The sequence below is a fragment of the Mustela nivalis genome (assembly GCF_964662115.1).
Source record: "Mustela nivalis genome assembly, chromosome: 1".
NCBI classification, from domain to species: domain Eukaryota; kingdom Metazoa; phylum Chordata; class Mammalia; order Carnivora; family Mustelidae; genus Mustela; species Mustela nivalis.
Window position 1 is genome coordinate 87,870,011 of NC_139020.1, and position 19,391 is coordinate 87,889,401.

The window sequence follows — 19,391 nt, forward strand, 5'->3', positions numbered from 1 at the left end:
TATGTATCCTGGGAGGGTAGGGACACATGAGAGAGAAAAGGCAAAGAAACAGAGATAGTTTATGTACAATATGATATTGAAGTGCTTGACATGTAACCCACATTCTCCCTAAATTGGTTTGGGTAAATACTGATTTATAGGATTCTTGGATGCAAGAGATTCTTTGGACAAATTAGTTTGGAAGAATTCATTAGAGACTTATAAATTTTATTTGTCTATTATTCTATAAAATTTTACAGTTAAAATCTTATTTAATCATGTCTGATCAAATGAATCCTAAAGTTAATTGGCCCTAGAAAATATTTTTCTCCCCTTTTGACATATTGACCTTTGGAATTGCTGATCTAAATCAACACTGTCCCACTTAGAAGAGAATTAAGGTAACAGTAGGGTAATATCTTCTTTTTTAAGTTGTTTGAAATAAAACCTCAATGAGAAGGAAAGATATATTTGTTTTTGAAAATTTTGTAGGAATTAAAAATGGTTACACTGAGAGAAGAGACAAAAATATACTGAAGAGAAAATTTGGTAAATAGCAGTTAAGTGAGATTAGAAATCCATAAAATAACAATAGCAAAAATTAAAAAGGAAAAAATGGATACTTTAAAATACTTTCAGATTTAGAAGAATAATATTGGAAAAAATTGAACAGAATGTAGTCAGATTTCTAAAAAGTATAAATATCAGACTTGTTCTTTATAAAGTCTATAAAAGATAGGATGACATAAACATGAATATCCTGGTTATAGTTAGGGAAAGTGATGTAAAACCAGACGTTTGAAGTTAAATCGAGAGAGATTAGGGAGATTAAATTGAGAGGAATAAGTCTGTGAAATTTATAATTAACCACAATGTGGAGGGATAGTTCTTAACAGCTGCTCTTTAAAAAATCCTGTTTTTAGCTACATAAAATTTTACCAACATGGCTGTAGTGCTTTGAACTTTCATCATATACTTATACTTTGCTTTAAAGCTTCTCAAGAGCAAATATGAAAGTTTGTCATAGATAGGAGATGTATTATAACTCCCAAATGAAAAAATAAATAAATAAAACAAAAAACAACAACAAAAAAAACAACTGTGTATTTGAATTCCCAAGCCTCTGTATACCTTGCCACAGAATCACTGTTGTATTTTTAAACCTCATTCCTGGAAACACTGCAGATGTCAGATCAATTTAGAAGCCAAAGAATACCTTTGGGAATGACATGGCAGCAACTGAAATAGTGTTTGGCCAAATTAAGAATGTATGCCAAGGATGCCAAAAATCACAGTAATCTGGCAGGTAGGGAGCTATTATTTAACTGTATGATCATTACTGGTTTCTCTACTGAAAAACTGTTGACTTTTTATGCAGTGAAATGGAGCCCATGATTTAGAGAGGGTATCTCTCTGTTTTGATGTTAGTAGTAGCTGGTTGGGGATTATACCCAATCAAAAAATGGAATTTCTCAAGGAAAGTACTTGGGGGGAGAAACTTTTAACAAATTATATTTCATTATAAATGAAGCAATATCAATTTAGAGATTTTTTGTTATAGGCTCTTAATATTCAGAATGCTATTCATATTCTACACTACTTATATATTTCTTTCTTTCTAGTATAAACAAACTGGCCTGATCTTAGTTTGTTGCAAAACATTTCAGTTTTAAATTTTTATTCAGTAAGACCACTAATAAGATTGTTATGTTTTCTTAAAGATTTTATTTATTTATTTGACAGAAAGAGATCACAAGTAGGCAGAGAGGCAGGCAGAGAGAGAGGAGGAAGCAGGCTCCCTGCTGAGCAGAAAGCAGGATGCCCGGGCTCGTTCCCAGGATCCTAAAATCACGACCTGAGCCAAAAGCAGAAGCTTAACCCCCTGAGCCACCCAGGTGCCCCAAGGTTGTTATTTTTAAATAACTTGTTCTGTATATTCATTGTTCATGGATCTCTGCTCTCTCATCTGCATCTTATGGTCATGATCTCCTGCTGTTTGGAAAGAACTTAACTTTCATAATTCCTTCCATAATTCCAATCCCAAATTGGCGAAAATTGCCCATTTGCCTTGAAATGCAGTAAGTGTTCTTAAATTTAGGAGAGTCGATGATACGTACAAATAGCTTCTTTCTCTGGACCCACATTATTGTCCTCCTAATGGATAATGCTCAATGATAAAATTATTTTAAAGAGGGAATATCTGCTATCTTCAAAATGGTGGGCTTTTTCTCTTTCCTCCTCCAAGGAAGAAAGCGATACTAAAGACTACCTCAAAATTATAAATGTATATCCTCAAAAATTCTTATTAGGAAATTAATTTCATTTCTGTAACATTCAAATGTAATCAAATAGTCTCATTAATCACATCCATATGTAGTGGAAAGAATATTAAATTTGACTTGTGTATGTGACCTGCCTCTTCCAGGGAGAGTGTATTTGGTCAAGTCACTTCTAAACGTACTTCTTTGGTTAATGACATGAGTGTAATAGTATCTAATAGTCCCTAACCTAACTATGCAATAGTGTTATTTGTAAAGAATTACAAAGAATTATTACTATTATAATCTTTGTCATCCTAATCATCACCTATTTATGTCATTATGATTAGTATCAAATTTAATGGAGTCCATGAAAGATTTCAGAACTTCCACATACACAGATATAAATCTGAACCCACCATTTATGGAACAAAAGGCAAAATTTAGAATTAATATACAACCAAATAACAAATATAAGTTTGACTATTTTTTATGTTTTCTATCCTTGATCCTGTCAAAATTTCTAAATTGTTGTCTGAACAAATAAGAGACAGAAAATATAAATTAGAAAATATAAGTGTTTAATTCAAGTAAAAGAAATTACTAAGTGCTTCTTAGCTGTTTCATGTCCAAATTGAAATCACAGAAGACACTTTGGGCAACCACAAATAAATTGATGATACTACATTTATGCACAAATTTAACCCCTCACATTATGTTCTAAGTGATGTGGTTATATCAGTTATAGAAAATGACACAGAAATTACATTTGCTAGAGTTCTTATAAAAGAATGACACAAAATAAATTATAATATAACTTGAGTTAGTTTTGATATGCAAAACTTTATGCCCTTTATGTCATGTATGCTGGACAATGATAATCTAATGGAAAATTAGATTAATTAAATAATCCAGAAATTCTTTAATTAAATACACAAATTCAAGCGTTCTTGACAGACTGAATAATCAGCACTGTTGAGGGCAAACTTCCATATCTAAGAAGAAAAACAAAGAATCCTGGCAAATAAATCTGTCTGAATCCTTTATCATTCTTTATCGGTTTAGTTTTTGCATTGTGTCTTTTCTGAGTTTTGCATTGGTTTTATGTGTTTTTGTATAACCATAAGAAATACATAACATGCTAAAATATAAATAACTGAGCTTGAATAGTCTGTAAGTAGGGTAATCATTCATTTATCCAGCCAGCCAGCCAGCCAGCCATCCACTGAGGAAACAAAGATATCTGAGTATCTATTTTTAACTGGCATTGTAAATACAAAACTAAATGTCACCACTTGGCTAGCTTAAAAATAATGATTAAAATCTGGCATGGTAAGTGCTGATACACACATGCACGTGCACACACACACACACACACACACACACGCTCAGCATACATAGTGTTGGACAAAGAAAAGTATAATTTCAAATCTGCAACATAGACAAGGAAGGCTTTACAGAGGAAAAGTCACTTGAACTAGGTTTCAAAGCCTGCCAAGGATTTTTAAGTGCTTAAGACTGAATCGTTCACTTCAGGAGAGAGAAAAAAAGGTGTGCAATGGCAGAGGAGTAGCATGCAGTTTGAGTTGAATGAGGTGGGGCCAGTTATATGATAATGACAAAGGCAGAAACTAAACCACTGAATACTTTGTAATTTCATCAAAGGAATTTGGAGTTTAGGCTGTGGCTAATATTGTACCCCTGCTGCTAAGAGATCATTTGAATAATGAAATATGATTTTCTGTTTTGAAAATTCCTGTAAGCACAGTAAGTCTAATGAATTGAAAGTGTGTAGAGGCAAAGGCATAAATTAGGAGGTCACCACATAGTTTCATAAGACATAATGAGGACCTAAATTAAGCCAATAAAGTGAAAATAAGAAAATGTGGTGAAACAGTTTGCAGACTGGTTGGAGTCGGTGCTGTAGGCTGGTGCCTTACCTCCCGGGACTCTTCCCAGCCGTCTGTCCAGCTTGCCCATGATGTCAGTAGACCTCAGCAAATGGTTCTAGCCCTTGAGCCTGCCGGAAGTGGATGAGTAGCGGCAGCATCTGTTGCAGCTCAGATACACCAGGGCGGAGGTGGACAAGCTGGGCACATTGCTGACCCAGCCTAGGTTAAGAACTGTCCCACCAGTGTTGCATGGCATATCCTTGAACTGGGTGGACTCCACACTTGGTCATGACATATCCAGAAGCACCCAGCAGAAAGGACCCCAAATGCAGGGAATGGCACCCTTTTGGGGGGTCAACATGCAAGACAATGACATCAGCAGTGCACAGTCTTCTACCATTTTGGTGGCTCTGAGCCTCCCATGGCGATAGGCCTTCACTGCTACATCTGGCTGGTTTAAGAGCAGAATTGGTCACTGAAGTGACTGATTCCCAGCAATCAATCTGGAGACCACTGTGGCAAATTCAAAGGGGCACCTTTCCACATAAATCACGACCTCGGGCCACCGGTGGCCAGCACATGTTGACAGGCTGAATGAGATGACTGTGTCCCCAAACACTGTGAGCAGCTGTCTAGGAAGTAGGGGAATGCTAGGAGACAGAAACCATCCTGGAGGTTTCCAGCTGTGATCTCAAGTTCAATGATGCATGTTCCCAGTTCCCATTTTCACAGGTGAGGCCTGAATAATAAGGTAGTGGTTTAGGGTGACTTTTCCTTCTGCCTATCCTATATAATTCTAGATGGTCACACCCTGGTTTACATTTTGATTAAATCTGAACTCCATTTTGGGAGATATTTTGGTACTAGGATGGGGTCATCAAAATGTAAAAAGAATAACAACCCAAAATTTAAAGAAGAAAAAATGGAGATAATAAACCAGGTCTATAGTAATAGAGCAGAGCATTAACTAATCTTTAAGAGAGGTTTAAAAAAAGAGAGAGAGAGATTCATTGCCTCTGCTTTTTGAGCCTGTGTCCAAAATTGTGCAAGATGGCATTTCAAGGGCATGTTTTCATGGCCGTGTCTCTCACCAAGACAGAAGCTGGCCTGTCCACTAGACACCAGTGTAGTACATCTCAGACTTGTTAGTGGGGGCAGTGTCCCACTCTGGCTCCTTTAAAGAATAGTACTGGAGAAAGCAATAAGGAGAGTCACTTTGTGGTTAAGGCCAGGCTGTCTCCCTGAGGTGCAATACTGAGTGAGAGGCTCTCAGAAATCCCAGCTGCACCTTTTAGTTAAACTGGTTACTCTTTGTCTTTGTAAGTAAATGGATCTAGAGTTGTTGAATGTTGTGTTACTTCTGCTGTTTTCTTATAGCTGAATAGAAATTAAAAAAAAAATTGTGTTCATGAAAAAAGGAAGGAATGAAGGAAGGAAAAAGAAAGGAAGGAAGGTAGAAAATGTGGAAAAATTTGGTAGGGATATAGTGATCTCTTGCATGTGAGGTCAGGCTCCTGAGAGAGAAGGAAGATCTGCCAGATGGCTCTATGATTTCAATTCTGAATAAGAAGACTGTGTAATTTTTTTTAGTCCAAATCAGAAAACTTATGAAAATGAAAGAGGGTTCTAAAATAAGCAAACCTTTGGGGCGCCTGGGTGGCTCAGTCGGTTAAGCGACTGCCTTTGGCTCAGGTCATGATCTTGGGATTGAGTACTTTATTGGGCTCCCTGCTCAGCAGGGAGCCTGCTTCTCCCTGTCCCTTTGTCCCCAGTCATGGTTTCTCTCTCGCTCACTCTGTCAAATAAATAAATAAAAATCTTTAAAAATAAATTAATTAATTAAATAAATAAACTTATAATGTATATATTAAAGCAAAACAAAACATTAAAAAATTACATAAGTACAATTATTATCTTTGGTTTACATTAATATACTTTAATCAGATTCTAAGCAGTATCTGTCTCTCAAACTATGTCACAATTGAATGTATTTTTTAATGTGTCCAGATGATTTTTTAAGTAAAATTGCTTGCAGTGTTTTTCAAAGTTGTATTTTATGGTTAATAAATTTGAAGTACTTGACTGCTTCTATTGTTAAAGTCCTATAGGCCAGAAATATTTTTAATTGAGAAAAGTCTTCTGTATTTTTCCTAAGGTACATTTAAACTCAGACTTAATTCTGCTAAATAAAAGATCTTCATTCTGTTTTTTATTGAAATACATAAAAATTTTAGCTCAAGTATTTTTACCAGCACTGTTTTTTTTTCTTTATTCAAAGTTTTTTTCTTTATTCAAATGTTTCTTTATTCAAACGTTTTTCAACAAGTATTTTCATGTAACAAAATTCACCAAATAAGATGACTCTATAAGGGGAAGAGGAGCAGGAGGGCAGAGAAGTAGGAGACTGTTTCAACCGGTTCCCTGAAGTGAGCTAAATATCTACCAGAACAATCCCCCTCGGCCTGCAGCTTTCCACTGCTTGTACCACCACTTGGGCTGGGCGCACCCCTGCCTGCCCCTGAGAGAGCCTGGTGTGGGCACCAGCCAGTTGTCTCTGAACCTGCAGCCTTCCATGACCTGCACCACTGCCGGCTCATGGACATGGACCCCAAACAGCAGTCCCAACAGCTGCTAGTATTGGGCTCCCCCAGACCAATATCGCCTTCAGTTTTAGTAGCACAGGAATGCAGAGACAAGCAGAGGGCCTCGGGTGACCACTGAGACGGTGTCTGGGAGTGCACACCACCTGTGGGAGGTTGTGGTGTTCAGCGGAATTTGCAGACGGTAAGACTGTATGTTCTGGATCATCCAGCGGGGAGCAGACTGAGGCTTCTCTCTGAGGCCAAGGACTGGGTGTGGACAATTTAATTTTTACTTTACTTTTTGCACTAACCCTCTGAAAAGCTGCAAAAAGCCACCCAAGAACAAAAACCTGCAGAGAATAAAAACCTGAAAAATCTGTTTCCACAGAGCCCACCCCCTTGCTAGTACGGAGGACAACTCAGCCCAAGCAAGACTGACAGAAAAACAATGCAGGAGGCCCCTTCCCCAGAAGACAAGCACAAACAACAACAGGACAATAACAACAGGGTTCCCATAAAACTGTAAAACCCCAACATCAGGGGAAAACAATATATTAAAACCCTGGTATTGCCCCCAAAACCTGCATATTTCATAGATACAACTTTTTTTAATTAGTTCTCATGATTCTTCTTTTATTTTTTTAACCTACTCACCATTACAACTAGATATTTAATACAACATATTACATAATAACTTTTTACAATTGATCTTAATTAATTAATTTATTTATTTATTATTTGACAGAGAAAGTGAGGAGGAGCAGAGAAGGAGAGAGAATGAGACTCCCGCTGAGCAGGGAGCCTGATGCGACACTTAATCCAAGGACCCTGGAATCATGACCTGAGCCAAAGGCATATGCTTAACCATCTGAGACACTCAGGTGCCCACATAACTTTTTAACTTGAGCTTTTTTTATACATATACCTGGGTTTGTTTTTCTTTCTTTCTTTCTTTTTTTTTTAAATATATAGATAGATAGATAGATACAAGCTTCAAGGTAATCCTTTTTCCCTATTCAATACTATGCCTATATATAAGCCAGTTTTAATTTCCCTATATCTCTGGAAAGTTGAGTCCTTTAACAAAGATAATAAGATATACCCAAGTACTGAAATAACCTTCCTCGCTCACATCAAGAGTTTATAACCACCTTCCCATTGTACTCTTCTGTCAGTGTTTCCGTGTATTTGTTTCTGGTTTTGTACTATATAAATCTTATTCCTGGGATTCATTTTGACTGGGTTTTTCTTTCTTTCCTTCTTTTTTTTCCTTTCTTGTCTTTTACTTTTGTCCATCTTTTTGTTTGTTCATTTTTGGTTTGTGTACCTTATCTTAGTTTTGGGACTCATTATGGCTATTTTTTTTTTCTTTTTTTCCCCTCTCTTTTTCTTTCTTTTTGGTGGTGACTCTTGATTGCTCCAGAACTTTCCATGGGGCACTTTGACTGGATGGTGGTTAATATATTCAGCTATCCATCCCTTCAACCACCTCTCACCAAAATGACTAGGAGGAGGAACACCCAACAGAGAAAAAATTCAGATACAGCAACCTCTGGCACAGAACTATTGGATATGGTCATAAACAATATGTTGGAAATGGAATTCAGGGTAAAACTTGTCCAGGTAATGGCTAGGTTGGAGAAGACCATTGGTGGCAAAAAAGAATCTCTAAGGTCAAAAGTGAGAGCTGGCCTGGCAGAAGTAAAAAAAAAAAAAAAAAAAAAAAGCTATTAATGAGATCCAATCTAATCAAAATACTCTATCACCTAGGGTAACTGAGGCAGAAGATCAAATTAGTGATTGAGAAGGCAAACAGATAGAAAAACAGGATAAGGAAAAGGCCTGGAACAAACAATTAGAAGCCATGGAAACAGAATTAGGGAGATAAATGATACCATGGAACATTCCGAAGTCAGAATTATTGGGATCCCTGAGGGAGAGAGAAGACTAAAAGATATAGTTGAACAAATACTGGATGAAAGTTTCCCTAATCTGGGGAATGGAACAGTGTTCATGCCCTAGAGGCAGAAAGGACACCCCCAAGATCGACTGTTTAGAAAGACATCTAGACCCTTATTGTGAAATTCAGGAATCATAATTTCAGACAAGGTGTCTCAAGGGGCAGCTAAGGAGAAGAGATTCCTTATGTACAGAGTAAGGACCATCAGAAAAATGTCAGACCTGTCCACAGAAACCTGACAAGTCAGAAAGGGTGGACAAGACATATTCAGAGCACTAAGTGAGAAGAACATGCAGCCAAGAATACTTTATCCAAACATTCAGCTCACATTTAGAATGGATGGAGAAATCAAGAGTTTCCAAGTCCAGCAAGGTTTAAAAGATTATGTGACCACCAAGCTAGCACTACAAGAAATACTAAGTGAGGTTCTATAAAAGAAGAAAGAACCCAAGAGTGACATAGAACAGGAAGTTACAGAGATAATGTATAGAATCAAGAACTTCACAGGCAACATGATTTCAATAAAAACTTATCTCTCAATAATCACTCTCAATGTGAATGACATAAATGCAACCATAAAAAGGCACAGAGTTACAGACTGGATAAAACAACAGAACCTCTTCATATGCTGTCTACAAGAGATACATTTTGAACCTAAAGATATATCCAGAGTGAAAGTGAAGGAATGAAGAAACATCTTCCATGCAAATGGACCTCAAAACAAAGCTGGGGTAGTGATTCTCATATCAGATAAATTAGATTTTAAGCTAAAGACTTTAAGCAGAGATACAGGAGAACACTACATCATCCTTAAAGGGTCTATCCACCAAGAAGATCTAACAATTGTAAATATTTATGCCTCCAATGTGGAAGCAGCAACTACATAAACCAAATGTTTTTAAAAACATTAAAAAGTTGTATTGATATGAATACATTCATTGTTGGGGATCTGAACACATCACTCTCAACAATAGATCACTTAAGCAGAAAATCAACAAAGAAATAAGAGTTTTGAATGACACATTGAACCAGAAGGACCTCATAGATATACACAGAACATTCCGCCCTAAAACAACAGAATACTCATTCTTCTCAAGTGCACATGGAACTTTCTCCAGAATAGACCACATACTGGATCACAAATCATGGCTCAACTGATACCAAAATATTGATATTATTCCCTGCACATTCTCAGACCACAATGGTTTGAAAGTGGAACTTAATCACAAGAAAAACTTTGGAAGGAATTCAAACACATGGAAGCAAAAGACCATCCTGTTCAAGAATGTTTGGATCAACCAGGAAATCAAAGAAGAACTTAAACAATCCATGGAAACCAATGAGAATGAAGACACATTGGTCCAAAACCTATGGAATACAGCAAAGGCAGTCCTAAGGAGGAAATACATAGCCATCCAAGCCTCACTCAAAAAAAACTGAAAAATCCTGAATACACCAGCTCTCTTTTCACCTTATAGAACTTGAAAATCAACAACAAATTAAACCAACTCCACACACAAGAAGGGAAATAATTAAGCTTAGAACAGAGATCAATGAGTTAGAAACTAGAGATACAGTAGAACACATCAACGAAACCAGAAGCTGATTCTTTGAAACAATCGATAAGATCGATAAACCACTGGACAAACTAATCCAAAAGAAAAGAGAGAGGATTCAGATTAATAAAATTATGAATTAAAGGGGAGAGATCACAACCTATACCAAAAAAATAGAAACAATCATCAGAAATTATTATCAACAGTTATATGCTAATCGTTAAGCAACCTAGAAGGAATGGATACATTCCTGGAAACCTATTAACTTCCAAGACTGAAACAGGAAGAAACTAACAACCTGAATAGACAAATATCTAGTAACAAGATTGAAGAAGTGATCAAAACCTCCAAAAAAACAAGAGTCCAGGATCTGATGGATTCCCTGGGGAATTCTACCAAATATTCAAAGAAGAAATAATACCTATTCTCCTGAAGCTGTTTCCAAAAAATAGAAACAGAGGGAAGACTTCCACACTCTTTCTATGAAGTCAGCATTACCTTGATCCCCAAACCAGGCAAAGAACCCACCAAAAAGGAGATTTTCAGACCAATGTCCCTGATGAATATGGGTGCCAAGATTCTCAACAAGATCCTAGCTAATAGGATCCAACAGTGCATTAAAAAGATTATCCGCGGGCGCCTGAGTGGCTCAGTGGGCTAAGCCGCTGCCTTCGGCTCAGGTCATGATCTCGGGGTCCTGGGATCGAGTCCCGCATCAGGCTCTCTGCTCAGCAGGAGTCTGCTTCCTCCTCTCTCTCTCTGCCTGCCTCTTTGCCTACTCATGATCTCTCTCTGTCAAATAAATAAATAAAAATCTTTAAATTAAAAAAAAAAAAAAGAATCTCAGGCCCTGAGTTTCCTTTGCCTTGGGATTTAAAAAAAAAAAAAAAAAAAAAGATTATCCGCCATGACCAAGTGGGATTTATCCCTGGGATGCAAATGTGGTTCAACTTTTGCAAATCAATCAATGTGATAGAACAAATCAAAAAGAGAGAGAAGAACCACATAGTCTTCTCAATTGATGCAGAAAAGGCATTTGACAAGATACAGCATTCTTTCCTAATTAAAATGCTTCAAAATATAAGGAAAGATGGAACATTCTTCAGCTTCATAAAATCGTCTATGAAAAGCCCACAGTGAATATCATTCTCAATGGGGAAAAACTGACAGCCTTCCCACTGAGATCAGGAACATGACAAGGATGTCTACTCTTGCTATTGTTGTTCAACATAGTACTAGAAGTCCTAGCAACAGCAATCAGACAACAAAAAGAAATAAAAGTTATTCAAATTGGTAAAGAAGAAGTCAAACTCTCTCTCTTCCCAGATGACATGACACTTTACATGGAAAATCCAAAAGACTCCACCCCAAACTAATAGAACTCATACAGCAATTCAGTAATGTGGCAGGATACAAAATCAATGTACAGAATCAGTTGCTTTCTTATACACTAGCAATGAAAATATAGAAAGGGAAATTAGAGAATCAATTGCATTTACTATAGTACCAAAAACCACAAGATACCTTGGAATAAACCTAACCAAAGAGGTAAAGGATCTGTACTTGAGAATAACAGAACACTCAAGAAAGAAATTGAAGACAAAAAACGATGGAAGAGAATTCCATGCTCATGGATCAGAAGAATAAACATTGTTAAAATGTCTATAACTGCCTTGAGCAATCTATACTTTTAATGACATCCTGATCAAAATTCCACTGGCATTCTTCAGAGTGCTGGAACAAAGAACCCTAAAATTTGTATGGAACCAGCAAAGACCCCAGATCACTGAGGAAATGTTCAAAAAGAAAAACAGAGCTGGGGGCATCATGTTGTTTGATTTCAAGCTTTACTACAAAGCTGTGATCACCAAGACAGCCTGGTACTGGCACAAAAACAGACACATAGACCAGTGGAACAGAGTAGATAGTCCAGATATGGACCCTCAACTCCATGGTCAAATAATCTTTGACAAAGCAGGAAAAAATATCTAGTGGAAAAAGTATCTTCAGTAAATGGTGCTGGGAAAATTGGACAGCTACATATAGAGGAATAAAACTCGACCATTCTCTTACACCATACACAAAGATAAACTCAAATGGATAAAAGACCTCAAAGTGAGGCAGGAATCTATCAAAATCCTGGAGGAGAGCATAGGCAGTAACCTCTTCAACATCAGCCATAGCAACTTCTTTCAAGACACATCTCCAAAAGCAAATAAATCAAAAGCAAAATGAACTTTTGGGACTTCATCAACATCAAAAGTTTCTGCACAGTAAAGAAACAGTTAACCAAACAAAGAGGCAACCCATGGAATAGGAGAAGATATTCTCAAAATGAAACTACAGACAAAGGGCTGATATCCAAGATCTATAAAGAACTCCTCAAACTCAACACACACAAAACAGATAATCCTATCAAAAAATGGGCAGAAGATATGAACAGACACTTCTCCAATGAAGACATGCAAATGGCTAACAGACACATGAAAAAATGTTCATCATCACTAGCCATCAGGGAGATTCAAATCAAAACCACATTGAAATAACTCCTTACACCAGTTAGAATGGCCAAAATCAACAGGGCAGGAAACAAGTGTTGGAGAGGATGTGGAGAAACGGGAACCCTCTTATACTGTTGGTGGGAATGCAAGTTGGTGCAGCTACTTTGGAAAACAGTGTGGAGATTCCTCAAAAAATTAAAAATAGAGCTACCCTATGACCTTGCAATTGCACTACTGGGTATTTACCGCAAAGATACAGATGTAGTGAAAAGAAGGGCCAATGTACCCCAGGGATCATGGCAGCAATGTCCACAATAGCCAAACTGTGGAAAGAGCCTAGATATCCTTCGACAGATGAATAGATATAGATGATATGGTCCATATGTACAATGGAATATTACTAAGCCTTCAGAAAGGATGAATACACAACTTTTACATCAACATGGATGGGACTAGAAGAGATTATGCTGAGTGAAATAAGTCAAGCAGAGAAAGTCAATTATCATATGGTTTCACTTACTTGTGGAGTATAAGGAATAACATGGAGGACATTAGGAGAAAGAAAGGAAAAGCAAATTGGGGGAAATCAGGGGGAAGGCAAAGCATGAGAGACTATGGACTCTGAGAAACAAACTGAGGGTTTTGGAAGGGAGAGGGGTGAGGAGGATGGGTGAGCCTGGTGGTGGGTATTAGGGAGACACATATTGCATGGGAACTGGGTGTGGTGCATAATCAATGACTCTTGGAACACTGAAAAAAAATAAAGATGTTAAAATTTTAAAAATTTTTAAAAAGATGTCTATAATTCTTTTCAATATCTCATCAAACTTAGTCGCTGCTATAAACAAAGGCTGTCTCAATTTCATTCCATCCTATTACAGAATATTAATTTATTCAGTTAAAAAAGAACCTTTAAAAGTTTTTCTCAGATACAAGTTATTGTGTAGCTCAAGTGTAGATTTTCAGAAATAAATTATGTACCGTTTGAGCTCTCACCACCTGATTTTTTTAGATTTTTTAAATTTCTGTGTGAAAAATTTTATTCCTTCTATTTCCAAGTATTGTTTCAATTTTCTGAGAGTGTTGAAGTTAACATTTTTAAAAAAAGATTTCCAAGAAAAGAGTGAAAGTTAACCAAAATTTAGAAAACTCTTTCACAATGCAGTTCAGTACTATTGTACTTAGATTGATTTACAAGGTTGCTTTAAAAACTGAAACATCTATATAAATTTCTTGATGGTGGGAAACAAAGAGAAAGTATCAAAACCTCCGTGTAAGTGGCTTTTGTGTATTACAGAAGTTCTGGTTTATGACTTGCATATTAGACTGGCAATATACTAAAATTGTTAGGAGATAATTATTAAGTTTGTGTGTACAAAACAAATTCCAAATATATTCTCTCTGTGTACATTTTTAATTCAGAAAGAATATTGCTTTTATTATAACTTCATGATCTACAAATATTTATATTTTATCTCTGTAAAAGCTTATCATTTTAGTCTTTAAGGTTGAAGTTTTAACTATTTTAGAATTATAATCACAATATATCTTAGATGTTTCACCATAAAATAATTAATTTCCAAAGCTTTAGAGGGACACCTGGGTGGCTCAGTTGGTTGAGCATCAGCCTTCGGCTTGGGTCATGATCCCAGGGTCCTGGGTTTGGGTCCCAGGTCAGGCTCCCTGCTTGGCAGGAAGCCTGCTGCTGCCTCTCTCACTTCCCATGCTTGTGTTCCCTCTCTCACTCTCTATGCCAAATAAAAAAATAAATCTTAAAAAAAAAAAAAAAACTTTAGAGTCCATTGATTAGATGAAAATATAACTATTATTGGAATTAAACTTACTTTCTATTTAAAATAACTTGAGAAAATTTAAACCATGTATCATTTAACCCTTTGCAAAGTTCTTCTTTGGAAAATAGAGCTAACCCATGAACAGTTGTTGCTATACTTTTTGTATATGCATAAGAAAAATTGAGTTCGAAAAAGTGAAATTAACTTAGAATAGTCATTTAATCTAAATGGAAACACATATTTCACAGCATGATATATATAAACCCACTTTCTGTATTAAATCAAGATCTACTGGCATGATTTTCTTTTTAAAATTTTAAACTAAATGCTATTGTTTCCCCCTGAAGATTTGGTTTTCCTGTGACATGTGATATCATAGCTCCACATAAAGTAGATAAAGTTACAAATATTCTGTGCAATTCACAGCAACATTTACTAATAGATTTCATACTAAATATCTATTTCTTAGATTTTAAAATTTTTGCCTCTGCTGCTAAAAGTTTATTGTAAAATGAACATTCCAGTAATCAGTGAAAAATTATTTATAAATATTCAGCATAAAATATGTTATCCTAGATATGGGTCACTGGTTCATTTACTCATCAAGGGAAGAAAGAGATAGTTTGAAGTAGGATGAGGAGTTCAACTTGGGCATGGCTAGTTGCTGATGACTGTGGTACATACAATTGGCAATAACCAGGAAATATTAGTGAATATTGCTTTGAAGTACAAGAGCATTGTGAAAGAAATACGAATTTGGAAGTTTTCAGCATATGGGTGAAACCACATGAGATGAAAGATTAAGTAAGACATTTTCAGCACTGACACTTGTTGAGCAGTTTCTGGGAGGTCTTTGGACATTGACAACAAAGGAGAGAATGTAATGTTATTAATTTATTCAAAATGACTTGTGTATGGGTTTCTTGTAGCTGCTGTAACAAATTACCACAAATTTGGTGGTTTAAAACACATGAAGTCTATTTTCTCACAGTTCTGGATGCCAGAAGTCCACAAAAAGTATTACCCGGCCTGAAGCAAGGTGTGTGCATGGACGCATTCCCTCTGGAGGCTCTGGAGGAGAATTTGTTCTTTGCGTTTTTCAGCTTCTAGGGGCTGCCAACATTCCTTGGCATATGGCCACATTATTCCCATCACTGCTTTTTTTATAATATTGTCTATCTTTCTTCCTCTATGGTAAAATATCCCTCTGTTCCCTTATAAGTTTACATGTCTTTACATTTAAAGCCCATTCAGATAATCCAGGATAATCTCCCCATCTCAAGATTTTTAATTTAATCACATCTATGAAGCCCTTTTTACCATGAGAGATAACTGCTGTTCTATGGATTAGGATGTGGATATTTTGGGGAGCAGGAGGCTAATATTAGCTTACCATAACTTGTATCTATCTGATCACCATCAGTGTTGAGTTTTTCATCCTCTCTCTATTACCACTCCTGAATTTGGAAGACTTAATACAAAAAAAAAAAAGTATTAATGTCTCATAATTTTTTATTACTTTAAATGACATTTTGGATATTTTGTATTAAATAAAATATGTTATTGAAAGAATTTTATTTAAAACATTTTTTTCAATATGACTACCAAAAAATTTAAAAGTGCATTGCAATTCTATTAACATTGCATTTCTATTAGCACTGGTATAGAATGTGTATGAGTTTCAGTCTCTTCATCTTACAGAGAAATTGCTGTTTCCTACAAATAAGTAGTTAAAATTCTTGAAAGCTGTGCACTATGTTAATTAAATGCTCAATTTTATTCTATGGATGTACTTTGCTCTATTGTAATCCATATTCATTCAAACTATTTATTGCCGCTTTTCTCCATTTCACAGCAACAAATCAAAAGGACTTCATGTGAAATTATTGACTACTCTATGCCTCTCAGCCTCAAATAACCCCTAATTCTATGCACCTGGGAGCCAAAGCAAATCATAAGGAGCCACGCACACTGCTCTGATGAAGCATCTCTGGAATGAAGTCTCACATGGTGAGTGCCAGACTGACTGGCAGTCTCTTAGAACTGAGAGGAAATAAGGTAATTTTTAAGAGTTTGTTAATTTCCTTCAAAAGACGTTGTAGTCTAAAGGGTGAAGGGGGGTGAGGAAATAAGTGGAAAATGTTTTTAATGGGGATGGATCCAAGGGGAACTTGTAGGAACAAAAGAGTCTTCCAGGAAAGAAGGTTGTGATTTGATAGGACACTGTATATGGGCCTGAGGGAAGAGGTGAAAAAGAGTGACCAGAGGAGAAAATCTAGAAGATTCTAAGCAGTGAAGTCTGGTGATAGGGAGAAGAAAGGACACTACTATTTACCAAGCTTCTACTGTTAACCAGGTACTTTCATATATGTTATACAAATACACTTATAATATTTGGTTTTGCAGGCAAAAATTTGAGGTGCGTAGACAAGAAATGATTTTCCGAAGGTCACACAACTAATAAGTATCAAGGGCAAGTTTAGGATCTGTTAATTAGTGGGTTGATATTATTTAGAGTATTAAAGCTACACTAAAAGGTGAATCTGTGAGTGTGGAAAACATGGCAAATGACTTGAGAAAATTTGGGAAATTTCAATGATAGTAATCTATGTGTGATTGAAGTGGGGAAGGAGAAGTGGTAGGCTAGGGAAGTATTTGTACCTGGAACTGTTTGTAGCAGCTGTGGAAACACATCACATCCAAAGGGCTCAGAAGAAATGGAATATTGGTTGGCCTTTTAACTAGTTTAGTTTTTAACTTGACCAGCTCGCCGGCATTACGCTATATTTGTAATAAGCATAGACCTTTGGATTTTTATATAAGTACCTATAAGAAATATAAGCATATTTAAACTTCAGCCTCCCAGAGACCTGAAAAAAACATAGTCAAAAGGCTAGTTCAAGTTTTATTTTACCTGTAAAAATGAAAGCATTGAAAGAACTACTCCAGCTCATAATGATGTGATTTAAAGGTACCATGACACCACATCAGCTTGCAGAATTAATTCCCAATCGTATACTTCCCAACTTATACTCATCTCCTTTGAAATCCTTTCATTTTCATTTCACCCAGAACCATTATAGACTTAACACCTTTTCTTCAAATATTAGCATTTCCCTCATTTCAGTGGACTCTTCCATCCTGTAGTTCTGAGATATATTATTTTATTGATGACCTTCCCTGACATACTACTGACCTCTCATCACTTAAACACCAATCTATATGTAGATATGACAGAGTATCTCCTGAAGGTGAGGGGGAGAAGATCCTACACACTACAAACATGGCTCACTATAAATTTATAAAAACCAAATAGAACTTTACTTCTTGCTACTCTTTGGCAGCCTCCTTTTATTAATGACAGTGTTTTCCCTATTCTGATTCCCCATTATCTTTCTTTACTTCTAGCTGTTGGTCTTGCATATCATTTAGCCAAAACAAGACACTTATCTTCAGCTCCCTCATTTGTATGGATCGTTGCCTTGACATATAGAGCTTTTCATTCTTCCATGAGATCTGATGAAAAGAAATCACTTTAAAGCAAATATCTTTAACTAAGCTCTATTTCAAATTCCTCTTTGTTTTCCTAAAAAATGTGTCATCATTTACTTTTCTCCTGTTATCTTTAATTTTTCCTTTTCTTTTTTTTTAAAGATATTCTTTTTTTTAAATTTTTAATTCTTTATAAACATATATTTTTATCCTCAGGGGTACAGGTCTGTGAATCACCAGCTTTACACACTTCACAGCACTCACCAAAGCACATACCCTCCCCAATGTCCATAATCCCACCCCCTTCTCCCAACCCCCCTCCTCCCAGCAACCCTCAGTTTGTTTTGTGAGATTAAGAGTCACTTATGGTTTGTCTCCCTCCCAATTCCATCTTGTTTCATTGATTCTTCTTCTACCCACTTAAGCCCCCATGTTGCATCACCACTTCCTCATATCAGGGAGATCATATGGTAGTTGTCTTTCTCTGCTTGACTTATTTCACTAAGCATGATACGCTCTAGTTCCATCCACGTTGTTGCAAATGGCAAGATTTCATTTCTTTTGATGGCTGCATAGTATTCCGTTGTGCATATATACCACATCTTCTTGATCCATTTATCTGTTGATGGACATCTAGGTTCTTTCCATAGTTTGGCTATTGTGGACATTGCTGCTATAAACATTCGGGTGCACGTGCCCCTTTGGATCACTACGTTTGTATCTTTAGGGTAAATGCACAGTAGTGCAATTGCTGGGTCATAGGGCAGTTCTATTTTCAACATTTTGAGGAACCTCCATGCTGTTTTCCAGAGTGGTTGCACCAGCTTGCATTCCCACCAACAGTGTAGGAGGGTTCCCCTTTCTCCGCATCCTCGCCAGCATCTGTCATTTCCAGACTTGTTGATTTTAGCCATTCTGACTGGTGTGAGGTGATATCTCATTGTGGTTTTGATTTGTATTTCCCTGATGCCGAGTGATATGGAGCACTTTTTCATGTGTCTGTTGGCCATCTGGATGTCTTCTTTGCAGAAATGTCTGTTCATGTCTTCTGCCCATTTCTTGATTGGATTATTTGTTCTTTGGGTGTTGAGTTTGCTAAGTTCTTTATAGATTTTGGACACTAGTCCTTTATCTGATATGTCGTTTGCAAATATCTTCTCCCATTCTGTCAGTTGTCTTTTGATTTTGTTAACTGTTTCATTTGCTGTGCAAAAGCTTTTGATCTTGATGAAATCCCAATAGTTCATTTTTGCCCTTGCTTCCCTTGCGTTTTGCGTTGTTCCTAGGAAGATGTTGCTGTGGCAGAGGTCGAAGAGGTTGCTGCCCGTGTTCTCCTCAAGGATTTTGATGGATTCCTTTCACACATTGAGGTCCTTCA

At 36.5% G+C, this 19,391-nt stretch overlaps 1 long non-coding RNA gene across 5 annotated transcripts in view; it reads left to right on the plus strand.

The window, feature by feature from the left end:
- Nucleotides 1–19,391, plus strand: part of LOC309842978 — a 294,904-nt gene that overhangs the window by 138,765 nt on the left and 136,748 nt on the right. For all 5 annotated transcript variants that reach the window (XR_014299888.1, XR_014299889.1, XR_014299890.1 and 2 more), the window contains exons 3-4: nt 7,457–7,592; nt 16,377–16,531. This is a non-coding gene — a long non-coding RNA (uncharacterized lncRNA). The remainder of the gene's footprint in view (nt 1–7,456; nt 7,593–16,376; nt 16,532–19,391) is intronic.